The sequence below is a fragment of the Siphateles boraxobius genome, unplaced genomic scaffold, assembly GCF_051911475.1.
Source record: "Siphateles boraxobius isolate OS27281-9 unplaced genomic scaffold, OSU_SipBor_1 22, whole genome shotgun sequence".
Taxonomy (NCBI): domain Eukaryota; kingdom Metazoa; phylum Chordata; class Actinopteri; order Cypriniformes; family Leuciscidae; genus Siphateles; species Siphateles boraxobius.
In genome coordinates this window covers 22,354,621-22,359,558 of record NW_027508833.1, presented here as the reverse complement: position 1 = coordinate 22,359,558, position 4,938 = coordinate 22,354,621, and positions in this window count along the sequence as shown.

Genomic DNA, 4,938 nt, shown 5'->3' with positions numbered 1-4,938 from the left:
CATAGCGTTATGTAACTTTTTTGTTCACAATTTAAAAAATAATACATCAATACATCACTAATCCCTTTTACAAAATGTGTTTTTTTTCTTACCCCGTTTCACTATGGTTAAGCCTAATACAAGTATTTATTTAGACCTGTCAGGATGGTTTTTGCTGGAAATTGCGAGCATATGTCACTCGTGTGTCTCTCGTCATATCCGTAAATAGAGAAAAGTTGCTCCGCTCCAGCTACTTTGATATGTGGGAGCTTTTTTAACAGTCTGTGTGGGAGTGGCATCCTTTAGATCTAAACTGTTTATATCTCTTAAACCTAATAGTGAATGTTTTATGAGCAGTAGGATAATCTCTCACTCTTTTGCTAGAATATTAGTTATTTAAAAAAATTGCAACATTTGACCATATCAGATTGACAATCGTCATAACATTTCTAACGTCATAACTTTAAAAATATCAGTCTTTCAAATAAGTCAAAACAACAGCATAAACTATCGCACTTACAGTACATACTCAGATGAAATCTGTTTTTTTGGATTTCCACGTGTTCACAGGACATGTGCTGCGAACCATATTCATGACAGTTAAGTAGAACCAAAGCACAACCAAAACAATATTCTTGCGCAAAATGCATGTAGTTTTGTTTTTTAACCGCTAGATGTCCAAACATTGCATGGTCTACCCTGTAAATAACATTTTCCTTGAATTCATAAACCATCTTGGATGAATTTTTGCTCTAAACTTTGTGATTATGTGATTACGTCATTATGTGATTGTTTTGACAGGAAATCATGTCTTCATAAGCAGCGTTTTTGTATGAAATTAGTATTTGTTTTTCAAGGTACCATAATGTGTTCTGTAATGATCTAAGACAAATTCTAAGAGACCATGTGGATATTTAAAATTGCATGTGGATCATGTATGGCTGAACTCCAGTCAAGTCATTTAGTAGATTTTGGATCAGAGCTCATGCGTTTATCCGCAGTTGTGAACTAAAATCGATGCACCCTGTTCTACCCATATAATGAGAGCGATGACTGCAGAGTTTAAATGGCAAATTTCAGTGTTAAATATGACTTCAAAGAAACCCTTCAAAATTGTGTAAACCTATAATGAACCACTGCTGTTCGTGTATACAATACCATTCAAAAGTCTGGGGTCAGTAAGTTTGAAAGAAGTCTCTTACACTCACCAAGCCTGCATTTATTTAATCAAAAGTATGGTTAAAAACAACAATATTGTGAAATATTATTACAATTTAAGATAATGATTTTATTTTAATAGTATTTATATAAAATTACAGTTTTCTATTTCAGTATAATTAAAAATGTAATTTATTCTTGTGTTGTCAAACTCAAAGCTGAATTTTCAGCATCATTACTCCAGGCTTCAGTGTCACTTGATCCTTCACAAATCATTCTAATATGCTGATTTTGTGCTCAAGAAAGATTTCTGACCCTATATTTTTGATCAGTAGTGTGCATTCTTGAAATCATTGGTTTTGGTTGTGCCTGTTTCTAGCAGTCCAATTATGGTAAAATCTTAAAAGTTGAACTATACTCATTATGACATCAGCATAGCCATTAGTGGAATTGTCTTGCAGTGTCTGGTAAGAAATGACTGCAGACGTTAGCTGGCAGTGCAGTTACTAACGAAATGCACTAGGGACCAATCGTATCATTTTATTGATTTTGACTTGAAGCTCTTATTGTCCTATCGATCTTCAGACAAATTCTTAGGAACTTAGATGAAATCCACACTGAGCAACTTATTATTAGATTTCCAGATAGGGCCAGATAGTCACATGGTATTAGAGTAATTTTGATTTTGAAAATCAATGTGAAGCTTTTATGGAGTTCATGGAGGTTTGTGAGGTAAAGCTGGGTGTTGGTTAGGACATGGAGGGTTTATGTTTTATTCATTTACTCTGGTCTAGAACAAATTTACAGAGGATGTGATGCATCTCTTATTTAACTTTCTGACCTCATGAGAGAAAATGTGTACAAAAAGCATGTTTTTAAGATCGATAAATATTACAGGGTTTACCGAATTCCCTGAAAATATAGAGTAGTGGCTCTGTAATGGTTCTTCTGTGGTCTGCACAGTAAATTATGAAACAGATGGTAGGTTTTGAAGAGTACATTGCTGATAGATGCTTTTTTGGTTTGGAAATCTGACTTGAGATGTCTCGGGATATAGTATTGGTAAGATTTTATGCCTGTAGTATTTGCATGTTTACACCTGGGGATTTTTGCTGAAATACAGATCTGTAGACACAAAGATTTGCTGTGCCTGAAATAGCAAAGGGCCCAATATACTTCGAGAGAAATCGAAGAATGAACTTGTGTGATGTCATTTCAAACAAAATCAGGCCAAAACAAAGTTGGAGTTTGTTTCAGGTGTTCGAAATAACCTGCCAAATCAAACTTTCCAGAGTCATAAGGCACAGCAGTCTCAGGACAGCAACGCCAGACCAGTAGTCTCAGACCGGAAATTAGAGTGGAGATTATAGCGAAGAGTTCACCCAAAAATGAAAATTATACCATGATTTACTCACCCTCAAGCCATCCAAGATGTATATGACTTTCTTCTTTCAGCTGAACACAGTCGGAGTTATATTAAATGATATCCTGGCTCTTCCCAGCTTTATAATGACATTGAATAGCTCCTGAGTTTTTGAAGCTCCAAAAAGCGCATCCATCCATCACAAAATCCATACGACTCCAGTGGGTTAATAAATGCCTTTTGAAGTGAAGCAATGGATTTTTGTAAGAAAAATATCCATATTTAAATTACAAAATTAAATTATAAACTATAATCATTGGCTTTCGCCAACGGCCGTACTTGCATTGTCAAGAGAGTCAAGTTCTGGCAGAAGAGTGACCTCTGACCAGACGTAGGACGTATGACATAGGCCGTAGCATAAGCTTAGGTGAGAACTGACAAATGCAGAAGCACAGAGGATAGAGCAAAACAAAATGCCGGTCACGAATTAGAAGCCTAAAATGAGAAGTTTAAAGAAAAATGTCAGAGGATTTCAATAAATAAGTAGAGGAGCTACATCATACGTCGGGTCAGAGGTCACCCTTGTCCGCCGGAACTCGACAACACGTCAACACGCGTACAGCCATTGCCGGAAGCCAGTGATTATAGTTTATAGATGAGGTTAGACAATCGTCAGCTCCACCTTAACTTCCGGTCTGAGGCTGCTGGCCTGGCGCAGCTGTCACGTAGGCTACAGTATAGATCTGCGGTTCTGCAGTTAGACATATCTCAAAGTTTGTTCAGGCTGGCAAACACCATTCCACAATTGGTAATTATGTAATAGGTAGTTGTGGTCTGAGGCTCCGCCTTCTTTGATGTGGAAATAATCTCCGGGTTATTTCTTCTGTTTGATCCTTCGAGGTCAGACTTCAGCAAGTAAAAACATGAACACAACACTGACACGGCTTTTTCATGTTTAATACTGTAAAGCTGCTTGATTTAAAGCAATATATTGTATGAAGTGCTATATAAACCTGTTGTGACTTGACTGGAGTGCTGACTTGCAAAGCTGGTGCAAACATATCCACATCGCTATGATCAGATGCTTTCTTATCTGCTGTTTTCTCACCGCTGTCATTTTTGTGGTGTGTTTAATTTGTTGTTTGAAAACATGCAGCACATATTTTGACATACTGATCTAATCGTTGCTCTCAGCAGCGTAGGTGGCGTCAGGATGTTCGCTAGCAGTATACATCTGCTCGCGTATTTAGGTCTTTTTACACCTCAGCAAAGAACGAAAAAGAACTTTGCCTTGAGCACATCAGGGCTTTAAGAGTATGTACTGTATTTAGTGAAGTATTTCATGAGATTTGTTCCAACTGTTGATTAAGTGTGTTCTTTTGGTAGTTGTAAATAAACCACATCCACCATCTTATCATTGACCTTTGACCCTTATGATCTTCGACCTGTGATGGACCGAGATGGACTGCACAACTTACTCAACAACTTACTTAGTACCTTAGTAGCCTACCTACTTGAACTATTTTTTATTTTTTTTTATTCTTAAATCTGACTGCTCCATTGTCCTCAAGCCTGCTTAATGATATAGTTGGAGTGGCAGGGATTACATGCCAATGCTAATCAGCCAAACCTTGACCCTCAAGGTGGTGCTGGTGATGTCTTTTCACAAGCCAAGAAATTTATTATATTTTTAATTCAGCTGTATTCTTGCATTAGCCTTATCATAACATCTGACCCCGCAAAGTTGCATTCTCTCATTTTAAAAGTTGCTGCATGATTCATTTCTACCTACATAAGGCCACAAAGGTTGAGTTTCAGAATGACTGCTTGTTTACCATTTTATCAGTTTATTAAGACTTTGTAGTCATTCTGGCAGGTTTGCGGTTCCTTCTCTTGTGAGCGTTATTCACATAAAAACAGCTCTTTTTCCAGTAAACCCTCCCTAAAATCTCCCCTAGTGAAACAAACAATAGTTCTGCAATGAAATCTGGGTTTGATGGTAAGATAACCTTGCTTTCTGGGATATCTCCTTGGTGTGACAAAATCAAAATCAAACAAACAAAATCAGGCCAAAACTAAGTCTTTGTAGTTTGTTTTAAGCTTGCCAAATCAAACTTTCTAGAAAAGTTGGCTGATAAACACTTTAGTTCCCCAATTGGTCCATGGTGATTATGGCTCCGCCTTCTTCGTCATCATATAGCATATTTATATCATCGTTCTTATTTACATACAGTATCATTCAAAAGTTTGGAGTTGACAAGATAGTGATTTTGACAAGAAATCTCCTATACTCACCAAGGATGCATTTATTTGATAAAAATACAATAAAAACAGTAATATTTTGAAATATTACAATTTAAAGTAACTTTTTTTAATTTCATATTTTTACATTAAAAAAAAAGAATTCCTGTCATGTCCAAGCTGAGTTTTCAGCATCA